Source organism: Pristiophorus japonicus, chromosome 7 (assembly GCF_044704955.1).
Source record: "Pristiophorus japonicus isolate sPriJap1 chromosome 7, sPriJap1.hap1, whole genome shotgun sequence".
In the NCBI taxonomy this organism is placed as follows: Eukaryota; Metazoa; Chordata; class Chondrichthyes; family Pristiophoridae; genus Pristiophorus; species Pristiophorus japonicus.
In genome coordinates this window covers 79757161-79773024 of record NC_091983.1, presented here as the reverse complement: position 1 = coordinate 79773024, position 15864 = coordinate 79757161, and the positions used below count along the sequence as shown (strand labels likewise).

The 15864-nt window shown below is 43.9% G+C and overlaps 1 long non-coding RNA gene across 1 annotated transcript in view; it reads right to left on the bottom strand.

Annotated features, from left to right (window-relative positions):
• LOC139266795 (uncharacterized) overlaps positions 1-15101 on the bottom strand; it is a 52754-nt gene extending 37653 nt beyond the window's left edge. The window contains exons 1-2 of the long non-coding RNA XR_011593773.1: positions 15054-15101; positions 3479-3562 (exon numbers count right to left, since the gene is read on the bottom strand). This is a non-coding gene — a long non-coding RNA (uncharacterized lncRNA). The remainder of the gene's footprint in view (positions 1-3478; positions 3563-15053) is intronic.
• Positions 15102-15864: the final 763 nt, after the last annotated feature.

Sequence of the window (15864 nt, the reverse complement as noted above, 5' to 3'; positions counted from 1 at the left end):
TAATTAAGAAAGGTATCTTTCTTAAAATCAAATGAAGAGGTGATATTGAAATCTGGTTGGGCTTTAAATGGATAATACACAAAATCAATGAGACAAGCGCGAAAGAGCTCAATAATCCAGTCATTCATAAAAAATACACAAGAATACCTCACGTTTTGTGTTAGTTGTTATTTTCTTTTACCTCTCCCAATTAAAGGTTGTTCAAATTTTCTTTTTATGAATAAAGCTTTTAGAAAAATAGTCTTTTCATAAATTATATGAAAAACATTTGATGCAATTTCATTAAGAGAATGCAGTCAGTGGGAAAGCAGGCAATATATTTGTGTTATTTTGTAAACAAATATTAATTGATTCTTGTTGAGAAACTATCATGACATCACTGAAATGACATATTTCTCTGATTTGTCATTCCCTCTATTGTGTAAAAATCTTCAGTGTAACAATGTTTCAAAGACAAAGTAAAAGTTTGATCATTGGACAAAGGACCTATTGGTTGATAGGTTTGTTTGTTGAATAGTTATTAATTTGGGAGTAGAGTTTCTGCTTTGACCACAATCGCGCAATTTGCACCCACAGTTGCACTGGTTTTCCGAAGTCAAGTTATGGTTCATGTTTCCGCTTTATTGTTCTGTGAGACTGTTTTGATTGCTGAGAATTAAGAAAAAGTGTGGGAAATTACAAATTCCTCACCTTTTGCTGCCAGAATGGTTTATCCCTGGGACTGTGTAAAGGAAACATTCAGATCCATTGCCCGTTTGTTGACATTTAAACATTAATGATTTTGCCCATTCTTTCTAATATCTGAGCTGCTCCAGGAATCAAACTATAGAATTTAGTAAAGCTCGCATCACTGCTGACAGTCTGAAAAAGATTTGAATTGGTTTCTTTTCCACATATTTAAATGTGATTTTGACAATTGGAAAATAAAAATAAATCTTGTGTGCATTAAATTTTAGATTATTGATATTTTTGGTAAATACCACTTTCAAACTTTCAGAAGTGCACGGCTTTTGCAAAATCCCTTTTCCAAGCAAAAGTTTCTATCTACACTGCGTTGAACCCAAGCTAATGACCCAACCTACAAACACAGTCAGAGTCAGGTCAGACATAGAAACATAGAAACATAGAAACATAGAAAACAGGTGCAGGAGTAGGCCATTCGGCCCTTCTAGCCTGCACCGCCATTCAATGAGTTCATGGCTGAACATTCAACTTCAGTACCCCATTCCTGCTTTCTCGCCATACCCCTTGATCCCCCTAGTAGTAAGGACCTCATCTAACTCCTTTTTGAATATATTTAGTGAATTGGCCTCAACAACTTTCTGTGGTAGAGAATTCCACAGGTTCACCACTCTCTGGGTGAAGAAGTTCCTCCGCATCTCGGTCCTAAATGGCTTACCCCTTATCCTTAGACTGTGACCTCTGGTTCTGGACTTCCCCAACATTGGGAACATTCTTCCTGCATCTAACCTGTCTAACCCCGTCAGAATTTTAAATGTTTCTATGAGGTCCCCTCTCATTCTTCTGAACTCCAGTGAATACAAGCCCAGTTGATCCAGTCTTTCTTGATAGGTCAGTCCCGCCATCCCGGGAATCAGTCTGGTGAACCTTCGCTGCACTCCCTCAATAGCAAGAATGTCCTTCCTCAGGTTAGGAGACCAAAACTGTACACAATACTCCAGGTGTGGCCTCACCAATGCCCTGTACAACTGTAGCAACACCTCCCTGCCCCTGTACTCAAATCCCCTTGCTATGAAGGCCAACATGCCATTTGCTTTCTTAACCACCTGCTGCACCAGCATGCCAACCTTCAATGGCTGATGTACCATGACACCCAGGTCTCTTTGCACCTCCCCTTTTCCTAATCTGTCACCATTCAGATAATAGTCTGTCTCTCTGTTTTTACCACCAAAGTGGATAACCTCACATTTATCCACATTATACTTCATCTGCCATGCATTTTCCCACTCACCTAACCTATCCAAGTCGCTCTGCAGCCTCACAGCATCCTCCTCGCAGCTCACACTGCCACCCAACTTAGTGTCATCCGCAAATTTGGAGATACTACATTTAATCGTAGCACATTTTGGATGTGTTCTGCATCTACATGGAGGGGAGGGGGTGGGGTGGCAGGGGGGCAAGAAGAATGGTCATACAGATTGATGCTGGGCCACAATTCTATGGGTGCCTGCCAATTGCCAGTAACAACCCCAGAGGCCATTGTTTGTATGCAAATCTGAACAACGAGCTTTAGCCAATCAGTGCCTTTGAATCCACTGAAAAAGTGTCTAGGATGGAACATTTTCCAGTTCAATCCACTGACACTAGAGAGTGGCTATCTTTTGAATCTGATTATAAACCAGCCTGGAGCTACCTGTGACATGACTACAGATTGGAAATTTGGGCACCAAGGTCAATAAACCTCACAGAATTGTCCATCCATTGGTAAAGCCTCCCTTATGTCAGTTTTAAACTCTGAATCAGCAGCCTGTGGGTTCAAACTCCACTCCAAGACTTGGGTACATAATCTAATGCTGAGGGAGTACTACATTATTGGAAAAGTCATATTTTAAATGAGACATTAAACAAAGGCCCTGCCTACTTGGTCACGTGGATGTGAAAGATCCCATGACAGTGTCAGCTGTGGCTCAGTGGATAGCACTCTTGCCTCTGAGTCAGAATGTTGTGGGTTCAAGTCCCACTCCATGGACTTTAGCACTAAAAAATATAAGCTGACACTCCAGTGCAGTGCTGAGGGAGTGCTGCACTGTCGGAAGTGCCGTCTTTTCGATGAGATGTTAAACTTAAGCCCTGTCTGCTCTCTCAAGTGAACATAAAAGATTGCGTGGCACTATTTCGAAGAAGAGCAGGGGAGTTCTCCCCTTGTCCTGGCCAATATTTATCCCTCAATCAACATAACGAAAAAAACAGATTATCCGTCATTATCACATTGTTGTTTGTGGGATCTTGCTGAGTGCAAATTGGCTGCCGTGTTTTCCACATTACAATAGTGACTACATTCCAAAAAGTACTTAATTGGATGTAAAACGCTTTGAGACATCCGGTCGTCATGAAAGGTGCTATATAAATCCAAGTCTTTCTTACTTTTTTGAAGAATGATGATTTTGCCTGGTTCCTGCAATCAACACCGAAAAACAGATTAACCTGTCATTTGGTGTTTGTAGAACTTTGCTGTATGCAAGCTGTGTTTAAAAGTGCTATATGAATACAAGTTGTTGTTATAACAACAGTGACTACACTTTAAAATGTGATCCATTGGCTGCAACATGTTTTGGGGATGTGAAATATGCTATATAAATGCCAGATTTTGACATTAAATATTAACACATTTCTTGGCTGCAGAAGGAATCATAGGAAAGCCAAATCATATCCTCACATCTCTGATCATGAGTGGGAATCTCGGCTGATGTTTGTTCTCTCACTATTTCTATTGTTATACGTGGACCATTTTCCATACCTCGGGAGCCTCTTATCAGCAAGTGCAGACATCGATGACGAGGTCCAAGACCGCCTCCAGTGTGCCAGCACAGCCTTCGGTCGCCTGAGGAAGAGTGTGTTGTGAATACCAGGAACTCAAATCTGGCACCAAGCTTATGGTCTACAGGGTAGTAGTAATACCCGCCCTCCTGTATGGCTCAGAGACGTGGACTATATACAGTAGACACCTCAAAGCGCTGGAGAAATACCACTAGTGCCGCCTCCACAAGATCCTGCAAACCCAGTGGGAGGATAGACGCACCAACGTCAGTGTTCTCGATCAGGCCAACATCCCCAGCATCAAAGCACTGACCACACTTGACCAGCTCCACTGGGCGGGCCACATCATCCGCATGCCCAACACGAGACTCCCTAAACAAATGCTCTACTCGTAATTCCTACGGCAAACGAGCCCAGGCGGGCAGAGGAAACGTTTCACGGACATTGAAACCCTTAAAGCCTCCTTGATAAAGTGTAACATCCCCACCGGCACCTGGGAATCCCTGACCCAAGACTGCCCAAAGTGGAGGAAGAGCATTTGGGAGGGCGTTGAGCACCGAGTCTCGACACCAAGAGCATGCAGAAATCAAGCGCAGACAAACCAGACTCCCCGCCCACCCTTTCCTTCAACCACTGTCTGCCCCACCTGTTACAGAAACTGTAATTCCCGTATAGGACTGTACAGTCACCTGAGAACTCACGTTTACAGTGGAAGCAAGTCTTCCTTGATTCTGAGGGACTGCCTATGATGATGATTTCTATGGTCACCTCGGCTGAAATTTGTAACTCACTGCAGACTAGGGACATTGCTGATCTGTATGACTATATACTGCAGTAGAGGTGCATTTATCAATTGAGCCTCAGCATCAGCTCAACTTCCATTTTTCAAATGCACTTGTTAGCTAACAAGTTTTCCCGTGTGGCTTTGGCAGGAAAATATATATTTTTTTGTCAATTAAAACCTTTGATAACTGGGAGTAAACTCTTAAAACTTCATACGACTTTAAAACAAAGAGTAAATTTCACTCTTTTGAGAAGTAAATAGAAAAACAGATTTCCCAGAAAGTGGAACACAGTAACATTTCAACACCTTCCGGACATAATGTGTGACTCCTGTTAAATAAATGAGATTTTCAGCTGTTCCTGATGAAAGGGACATTGCCAAAGAACAGAAGCTTTAATACCATATCAGTTCTATCTTAAAGGTTGGACATTGGAATGTTAAGCATTACCTACTATCTGGCTGAAAACCACCTCGAATCCAAGGAAGGGCAAACAGCAAAATCAGATGCAGCAGCGAAAGCACTCACAAACTATAAATAGGATAATGTTTAGTGCAATGGAGCAAAGACAACCTCCTCTGAGGCTGGTCTTGTCATCTGGGACAATAATGCCATGGCATCTCAGTGGATCTCCACATCTAAGAGATGGCATCGCCAACAATGTTTGTGTGCAAGAAAAAATACCTATTAAGGAACTACACAGATAACTGAAGTGTTGTTGAAGAAATAAGGAGACAAGATGCCTATGTCAGAAGTATAAATTCATAACCTTGCTCCAGCCCTCAGAGATTCAACTTTATTTTCCTGCCCTATCTTCCAACATTCACCATGGTTGAAAGGTTGTTTGTGAACAGACGACAAATATTTTGACCAAATCCTTGCTCAGTGTTGACTGGAGTTTTATCTACCCCTGCTGGTGAGCCTCTTGCCAATTCATGGATTCCTGAAAATAACACAATATTTGATTTAGGGAAAACACTGCATGAGCAAAGTTGATGGGAGCAGAGACGAGGGCCCAAATAAAATGCTTTTCACTTCTTTCCGGAGGAGACTGGAGTTAGGCAAGATTGTAGAGAGTGGCCATTCTCTTTGGATTCAGGATAAAACTGCATTCCGAGTTGAGTCATCCAGAAGCAGGAAGGATAAAGGTTCCAAATAAAAATACAACATGAGATACCATGGAGGGAATTTAAATCTATATAAAAAAAACAGGTGAGTTGGAAGCGTGAGATAGTTAAAGTGTTAAAAATATGAATCCCGACCTGAACCCACCTCCAATCTGTCCACTTCTGGTTTTAACGGAAGCGGGACAGGGAGGGCAGCCAATCTGCTGCCAGAAGGCGGGCCATCTATTTAAATATTATAATGAGGCTGGAAGCCTCTTCAACTTCCATTTTGGGATTTATTGCAGCTGGTTGGGTTTTGCACGCCTCGTGAAACCTGACAACTACAGTAAGGCAAGAACTGCTGGATCCAGGAGGTAAGTACCTTTACACCTACCTCCTGGATCCAGGGTCCCTGCCTAACCTACACCCCAATGGTTGGAGATCCCCACAAGGCCTCCGATCACTCCTCCCCCTCAGGCCTCCGATTCCCCCTCCAGGTACCGTGCTGCTCCCGGCCCCCGATCCTCACCCGACCCAGCTCTCCCCTCCGTGTTGGTCCCTGCCTGTGATTGTGATCTTTTCAGACACCTCTCAATTTGCCTGGCTGTGGGTGGGAAACAGAGGCTTCCCATTCAAATCAAGCCTTGCCGTTAAATTCAGCAGGGCCTGCAGGAAATCCATTCTCCCGGGTTTCCCGACCGTCCCTGTCATGTTTGTAATGACAATGTAACACCACTGTATTACTGTATACACTCAACACAGATGCACATCTTGACCACAGGGGGTGGACTTGCGGGAGACACTCCTTACCTGATCACACAGGTATATAAAGGGAGGTCCCACGCAGGGTCATCACTTCTGGAGTCCTGTAATAAAGAGTTAAGGTCACAAAGTGGCCTTGTCCCTGGAATGTGCCTCATGTGGTTTCATGCTGTAGAGTAAGGACTTTACATTGGCGATGAGAAACGGGAATTCACGACCCACAAGAATGGCCACAGGTAGCTCAAATGAACGGTACTGTGTTGGGGAAGACTGGGACGATTTTGTTGAGAGGCTTCAGCAGAGCTTCGTCACGAAAGATTGGCTGGGGGATGCAGCGGCCAACAAGCATCGGGCTAATCTTTTGACCAGCTGCGGGCCAAAGACTTATGCGCTCATGAAGAACTTACTGGCACCCGAAAAGCCGTCGGACAAAACCTTTGAAGAGCTTAGCAAGTTGATTGGGGAGCACCTCAAGCCGGCAAGCAGCATACACATGGCTTGACACAGATTCTACACCCACCGACATTGTGAAGGACAGAGCATACCGGACTTTGTAGCGAACCTCAGGCGCATGGCCAGCCTCTGTAAGTTGACAGATGCCTACAGGGGGGGAGATGCTAAGGGACTTCTTTATCGATGATATCGGTCATGCGGGAATTTTTCCCAAGTTAATTGAGACTAAGGACTTGACCTTGGAAGCGGCAGCGTTGTTAGCTCAAACTTTCATGGCGGGGGAGGACGAGACGAAACTGATTTACATGCGCAATTCTGCCTCCAATGCAGCGATGGATCAGGGAGTCAACGTCCTCAATGCTACTCAGAGCCCCGAGGGCAGGCAGAGGCAGTCCGACATTCATCAGGCAGTAATAGACCCCAGAGTAGGACCTCAACAGAGACAATGGCAGGCTGAACGGATGTTCACGCCATCACAGTGGACAATGCGGCCCGGGAGGGGGCCATTGACACCTACTAATAGGGTACTTAAGAGCAGTCAGAGGGACAGTCAGCGTGGAATTCCTGGCCACAGCCCTTTTGTCCCCAACAATGGAAACTTTAACTCGTGCTGGAGGTGTGGGGGAAAACACTTAGCCAGATCTTGCAGATTCCAACAGTTTGTCTGCAGAAACTGCAATCTCAGTGGTCATTTAGCTCGTATGTGCAGAAAGCCTGCAACCAGACTAATATATGAGACAGATGGACCAGAAGAGGGTTCTGTGAGGCAGGATGACTTTTGGGGCAAATCGATGGATGCCGAGGTTCAGCGGGTCCATGTGGCAAATATTCACAGTTCATATACCAAAACACCACCAATGGTGATGAGAATTTTATTGAATGGTATCCCAGTATGCATGGAGCTGGATACTGGGGCCAGCCAGTCACTCATGGGCGTTCAACAATTCGAGAAGCTATGGCCACTCAAAGCCAGTAGATCCAAATTAGAACTTATCGAGACACAATTAAGGATTTACTCCAAAGAAATCATTCCAGTGCTAGACAGTGCAATGTTGGCTGTCACGCACGATGGCTTAGTGAACCGGTTGCCGCTTTGGATTGTCCCGGGCAATGGTCCCGCACTGTTGGGGAGGAGCTGGTTAGCCGAGATGAACTGGAAATGGGGGGGATGCTCATGCAATGTCCTCGGTGGAGTAAAGTTCGTGCTCACAAGTCCTACAACAATTCGAGTCACTTTTCCAACTGGGTGTCGGGACTTTCAAAGGCACTAAAGTAGTGATACACATCACCTCGGACGCCAGGCCAGTGCACCACAAAGCCAGAGCAGTTCCGTATGTGATGCGGGAGAAAATAGAGAGCGAATTAGACCAGTTATTGCGAGAGGGCATCATCTCACCTGTTGAATTCAGCGACTGGGCGAGCCCCATCATCCCCATTCTTAAAGCGGATGGCTCTGTCAGGAATTGTGATGACTACAAGGCCACCATCAATCGGGTGTCCTTACAAGAGCAATAACCGCTCCCAAGAACGGAGGACCTCTTCGCCACGCTGGCAGGGGGCAAGGGCGGCAAGCTGTTCACCAAGTTGGACCTCACTTCAGCCGATATGACCTAGGAACTGGCCGATGAATCTAAACTGCTGACCACCATCACCACGCACAAGGGACTGTTTGCGTATAACAGGTGCCTGTTTGGCATTCGATCAGCGGCCGCGATTTTTCAACGCAACATGGAAAGCCTGCTTAAATCCATTCCTGGAACGATCGTATTCCAGGACAACATCCCCATCACGGGTCGAGACACCGAGGAACACCTCCACAACCTTGAGGTGGTGCTTCGCCGACTGGACCGGGTAGGCCTGTGACTCAAGAAGTTTAAATGCATGTTCTTAGCTCCCGAGGTTGAGTTTCTGGGCAGGAGGGTTGCTGCAGATGGGATTCGGCCCACCGAATCCAAAACAGAGGCGATTCGACGAGCACCCAGGCCCTGCAACACATCGGAGCTGCGTTCATTCCTGGGACTGTTGAACTATTTCGGGAACTTTCTGTCAAACTTGAGCACGTTGTTGGAGCTGCTACATGTGCTCCTGTGTAAGGGTTGCGATTGATTTTGGGGTGATTGTCAGGAATGGGCTTTTGATCAGACGCGAAACCTACTGTGTTCAAACAAGCTGTTGACCCTGTACGACCCTTGCAAAAGTTTTCTTCTGACATGTGATGCATCGTCCTATGGGGTTGGGTGCATGTTGCAGCAGGGTAATGCTGAGGGTCAGCTACAACCTGCGGCTTATGCCTCCAGGTCGCTCTCTCAAGCAGAACGGGGCTATAGGATGTTTGAGAAGGAAGCGCTTGCATGTGTCTATGGTGTAAAGAAAATGCATCAGTACCTCTTTGGTAGGAAGTTTGAATTAGAGACGGAGCATAAGCTACTCACATCCCTGTTGTCAGACAGCAAGGCTGTCAATGCCAACGCATCAGCTCGCATATAGCGATGGGCTCTCACGCTAGCGGCCTATGACAACTCCATCCGGCACCGGCCCGGCACTGAAAATTGCGCTGACGCGCTCAGCAGGCTCCCACTGGCCACCACCGAGGGGGCAGCTGAGCAAAGCGCTGAGATGGTCATGGCTGTCGATGCCTTCGACAGTGCAGGCTCCCCTATCACGCCCGCCAGATCAAAATCTGGACAAACAGGGATCCCCTCCTATCCCTGATTAAGAAATGTGTCCTGACTGTGGATTGGGCGCCCGCACATGGATCATGCCCTGAGGAGGTCAGACCATTTCACAGACGGATGGATGAGCTCTCCATCCAAGCTGACTGCCTACTATGGGGCAGCCGGGTAGTCATGCCCCAGAAGGGCAGGGAAACGTTCATCAGGAAACTCCACAGCGAGCACCCAGGCATTATGATGATGAAGGCCATTGCCCGGTCACACATTTGGTGGCCCGGAATTGACTCAGTCCTGGAACACTGTGTTCGCGGGTGCACGACATGTGCCCAGCTGGGCAATGCCCCCAGGGAGGCCCCACTCAGCCCGTGGCCCTGGCCCACCAAGCCATGGTCACGCATTCACGTTGACTACGTGGGCCCATTCATGGGGAAGATGTTCCTTATTGTTGCAGATGCGTACTCGAAATGGATCGAGTGCATCATCCTGAATTCATGCACGTCATCCACCACTGTGGAAAGCCTACATGCGATCTTCGCAACTCATGGCTTGCCGGACATCCCGGCCATGAATTCCGGGAGTTTATGTCGGGCAATGGCATCAACCACGTCAGGACTGCGCCATTCAAGCCGGCCTCCAATGGCCAGGGGAACGTGCAGTCCAAATCGTTAAGCAAGGGATGCTCAGGATTCAAGGGCCCTCCCTACAATGCCACCTATCGTGCCTCCTGCTGGCCTATAGGTCCTGCCCGCACTCGCTCACGGGGGTCCCGCCCGCAGAGCTACTCATGAAACGGACACTTAAAACTCGGTTGTCCCTCATCCAACCCAGTCCTGACCGACATAGTTGAGGGCAAGCGTAAGGCACAAAACGAGTACCATGACCGTAATTTGAGGGGGAGATGTATAGAAATAAATGATCCTGTATTCGTCCATGGGGCCCAAATGGCTCGAACGTACCATAATTGACAAAGAAGGGAATAGGGTCATTGTGGTAAAACTCAACAATGGCCAGATATGCCGTAAGCATCTGGACTAAGTAAAAAAAAGGTTCAGCAATGACACGGAGGAACCTGAAGAAGACCATGAGATGGAGCTCACACTATCGCCAGTGAACGTGCAACAAAAGCAATCAGAGGAATGCACAGTTCCTGAGGTCAGCCCAGACAGGCCGGAATCACCACTGGTGACAGACACTCACGTCAGTGTCCAACAACCAGAGCCCCAACTATGGCGCTCCACGAGAGAGCGCAGACCACCTGAAAGACTAAACCTATGATCCCAATAAGACTTTGGGGGGAGAAGGTGATGTCATGTTTGTAACTACAATATAACACCACTGTATTACTGTATACACTCAACACAGATGCACACCTTGACCACAGGGGGTGAACTTGTGGGAGACACACCTTACCTGATCATTCAGGTATATAAAAGGAGGTCCACTTCTGGAGTGCTGTAATAAAGAGTTAAGGTCACGGAGTGGCCTTGTCCCTGGAATGTGCCTCGTGTGGTTTCATGCTGTCGAGTAAGGACTTTACAGTCTCTGAGTCCCCCAACCAGCTTTCTCCATTAAAATTCAGCCCCTTATTTCTATCTGAGTAAATTTGATTTTGTTGATTTTCGTTACCATGAGCTACTGGGATAATGGTTCAGAATTGGAAAGGGGCTTTAACAATTGATCGGTAAGTTTGGTAAGTAAACTTTTTAGAAGTTAATTGAATTGTCATTTTTAATGTAACTTTAAAAGAGCGGTAAGATTTAGTGAATATCACATTATATCCCATCTCTTTATAATTGTGCACTTAATGCAAAACAAAATATTTAGAATTTTTTTAATGCATTTCCAACCAGTTAATCCTTCCTCCCTCCAAACCAACTGGAGGTGCAGATTTCATAGGAAGCCTACTAGGTTTGTTGCTGCCCTGTATGCAACCTGTAAAATGGAGTCAGGCTATAGGTTGGTGGAGATGTAGAGCTCCAATCTGCCTTGCCCATCAAAAATGTAAATGAAAAGATAGTCACTTAAATTATGTTTTTAATTGGCAATTTGCAGTCAGTAGAACCATAATATTTTCAATTCTACCATCAGCACTGCCAGCCTTCAGTTCCCCACTGGCCTAGTAAGTAAAGGCATTGCCTTTTCTACCACTAAAGCACAAACAGAAAGTTTCAGGTTTGATTTCATGGTCTACGCTGTTAGCCAATCTCAGTCAGAGAAGGTTAAAGGGGGATTCAATATAACTTTTCATAATTGAGATTGAGGGGGCAGTAAATTTTTTTCCACTGGTTGGTGTAACAAGAACAAAGGGAGAAGTTACAATATTGTTTACCCCGCAACACAGGGTTATTAGAATATGGAATGATTTACCACATGTAGCTATTGAAGCAGAGACCATGATAATAGCTAGCTGGCTGGCTGGATAATTAGCTGGCTTCAAGACAGAAAGCAGAGTGGGGAAAAGGGTAGCTATTCAGAGCGGCAGAAGGTGGAAAGTGGGGTCCCAAAAGGATCAGTGCTGGGTCCACTGTTGTTCGCAATTTATATTATGGCTTTAGACTTTGGAATCAAAAACACAATATCTAAATTTGCGGATCACACCAAATTTGGGGGGTGGGGGGATATAGTCAATACTGAGGAGGACTGCAACAAATTACAAGACAACATTAATAAACTTGCGGAATGGGCATATAATCGGTAAATGAATTTCAACACAGATAAATGTGAGGTATTACATTTTGGTAAGAAAAATGAGGTCAGGTATTATTTGGAAAGTAAGAATCTAAATGGAATGGAGGAGCAAAGGGATCTGTGCGTACAAATACACAAATCACTAAAAGTAACAATGTAGGTTAATAAGGCAATAAAAAAGCAAACCAAGAACTAGGGTTTATTTCTACAGGATAGAATTGAAAAGTAGAGAGGTTGTGCTAAACTTGTATTGAACTTTGGTTAGATCACACTTGGAGTACAGCGTACAATTCTGGTCGCCATATTATAAAAAGGATATAGAGGCACTGGAGAGGATGCAAAAAAGTTTTACAAGGATGATACCAGAAATGTAAGGTTATGCCTATCAGGAAAGGGTGAACAGGGTGGGTCTCTTTTCTCTTTAAAAGAGAAGGCTGAGGGTTGACCTAATAGAGGTCTTTAAGATAATGCAAGATACAGAGATTGTTTTCACTCGTGAGGAAGAGCAAAACGAGAGGCCGTCCTGATAAGATAATCAGCAAGAAATCAAATCGTGAATTCAGAAGAAACTTTTTTACCCAGAGAGTGGTGAGAATGTGGAACTCGCTACCACAGGGAGTGGTTGAGCCAAATAGTATAGATGCATTTAAGGGGAGGCTAGATAAGCATATGAAGGAGAAGGGAATAGAGCGTTATGTCGACAGAGTTAGATGAGGAATGATGGGAGGATGCTCGAGTGGAACATAAAGAGCAGCAAGAACTGGTTGGCCTGTTTCTGTGCTGTATATTCTGTGTAATCTATGTAAGGGAGTACATACTCAATTACGATAACAAAGGGCGAAGTTCAAAGATTTTCCCCTCTCCCCCTGCAACAAATGGTTATTAGAACATGGAGTGATTTACCACATTTTGCTACTGAGGCAAAGACAGGAATAATCTGAAAGGATTCAGGAAAATGAATTAGTGCAGGGGGCTGCAGTTTAAGAGCTAGTGCTGGCACTGACACAGGCACAAATAAACTTGCGGAACTTACAGTAGGAGGAATAGAAGTGAATTTAAATATATTTATGTACCAGATGTGCAATAAAGTGGAATTAATCGATTATGGATGATCTCTAGACGCATGAGGAAATCAATTAGATCTCCACTCAGCCACTTGATGTAATAAAAAGGATTTATTATTCTCACAAACTTGTTTTTACCATGTCTAGCCATCATTCCAGATTACTTCACTTCACAACTCATACCTGAGGAAGTGTCAAAACTAGCTGCCAATTTATTGCATGTGTGCTCAATATGAGGGGAAATGAAGAGGAAAAACCTAAAGTCAGATGATAGGGGTCAAATATGATGCAAGGTTCCCTCTGCATTCCATTAATGAGATGTGGGCATTACTGGCAAAGCCAGCATTTATTGGCTATCCTTAAGAGTCCGGAGTCACGTATCAGCCAGATTTCCTTTCCTAAAGGACATTAGTAAACCAGATGTGTTTTTAACAACAATCCAGTAGTTTCATGGTAATCATTACTGATACTAGCTGTTTATTCTAGATTTATTTAATTAACTGAATTTAAGCTACCCAGCTGCCATGATGGGATTGGAACTCATATCACCAATCATTAGTCCAGGCTTCTGGATTAACTGGTCCAGTAACATAACCACTATGCTATCATACCCACTGGGAACTCTCTCAAGGCCATTTCCTCTATGACTCAGTTTTCATTGCCTAAACTTTGAACATATAATCACAATAGCTGAAATTGTTTGAAGTGGTGTTAACTGTGCTAAAAGGAACTTGAGATATAATTAGGGATTAGATTTTTTTTATTTGCCAGTCAACAGGAACGGAGTCACATATGGGTGCTAATGTCAAAGCCGGTATCTATGTTCCTATTTATGTGCTATTTTTCTAATGCACCTGGCTCAGTTCAAAATCTTAGTTTAAAAAAACTCAAATTAATGCAAAATATGAATAAAACGATTAAGCCAGTAAGATAGAGTATGGAAGGATATAGTGAGAGGAAACCTTCTAGTACAAATGCAAAAATTATATTTAAAAAAAGTGTAAAATATGATTTTTTTTCTTTTGAAACCATCAGTCATTTGGATGGTGTGGTTTATGGTGAATCCTTATTTTACAGTTTACTTGTCAATTATTATTTCGACAGTGAGAGGACAGTGAAGGTGAATAAGTGTCTGTTGTAAAGTTCAACAGTGATGGCACAATTTGCCTCAGGTTAAATTGCAAACCTGAACAAATTGTGCTTTAAGGGAGAATGAGAGACATTTGTGGGAAATGAACAGCAAAGACTGCTGGAGAAATTATGGTACGGTTGAGTGGACTAAAAAGCTTCTCTCCCTTTCATTTGTTGAGCTATGCCATTGATCTAAAGCCTCATTACTGTGGCCTAATTCTCAATAGACTGCAGCAGCTGAGGCAGTCTTTGCACATGCCAACACTTTCTTTTCATAGAATTCTATGCAAGTACAGATTGAAATGCACGACACACAATATATTCTTTGGCATTATTGATGGGATGTGCTCACAGAGGTGGATTGTAATACAATTAGAAGCAGGGCCTCCCCTGTGAAATTAGACTACAGGATTAAAAACTAAAATTGAAAAATAAATGCTCACTCAAAAAATTCATCTCAGAAGTGTTAATCCAAGGAAACTAAACCTTGTGTAAAAGGTTTATACTCTGAACAAACAAAAAAAATCACATTTTCACAAAATCTCTGATTTATATTTTTGATTAGAAATGCTGGAAGTCATTTTCCATTTCACCGCCTGCGCAATAATCTGAAGGAGCACATCACCCACTCCTTGTAGAACCTGTCCGGTTTTCATCGCATTGATTCCAATTGTTGATTCAATATGGAGAGCCACAATTTTGCTTAAAATAACCAAATCTGGTCAAAATGAAATGCAGATAATAGAGAAAGCACAAACTAAACCCCTAAACAGTCAATAAAGTAGCATGTTAACCAAATCTCTAAATGTTTTTTCATTTATCTGATGCAAACTTTGTGTAGATTAGATCCAATAATTTATAGCATTCTGGTAAAAAAAAATCACAAATATAACCTACATTTATTCACATATTCAGTTTCCCATACTTGATTGGACGTCTCGAGTACCATGTTGAGTTTGAAGAGTGGCACTCACACCACACTATGGTTTATAGACGCCTAACTTCCTGAGCAGAACAATAACTTTTTACTGCTCATTACAGTCTGGAAGGCTGTAGGAGACAGCTCTATCCTGTTATTGACTGAATGTGTGACGCCACAGACCAAGAATCATGCTGCTAGCTCCCAGCACCAATTTAGCTCAATACTGTAGTATTAGCGAAGAATTGCATTGTTGTGATAGGGGAGGATTTCTAAACTCAGTCAAGAGCTATATTTCTTATAAACAAGCTGGTTTGCTTGTACACAATAAGCCATCAATACTGTACATATAATCAACTGTTATATACTTTTACTAAATTGTGTTTCTCTAACAAACACCGACTCCATTGATTTTTATTTAAAATAACCTTTATTAGTTTTATCCTTGCATCACATAAGAACGTAGCAGGAACAAAACTGTTTTAACTAGTAGCTGGAAATTAGAAACCTTCCACAGAATCTCACGCATGTGAAACAAAATTCTGACGATCAATGGCACTTCACTGATGGCGAGACAGGTCTCTGATTCAGAAGCTGAACTCCAAGTCATTATCAACATCTTCACCGAGGCATATGAAAGCATGGGCCTTACGCTAAACATCTGTAAGAAAAAGGTCCTCCACACAGCACTGCCCCCAGTCATCAAGATCCACGACGCAGCCCTGGACAACGTAGACCACTTTCCATACCTCGGGAGCCTATTATCAGCAAGAGCAGACATCGACAACG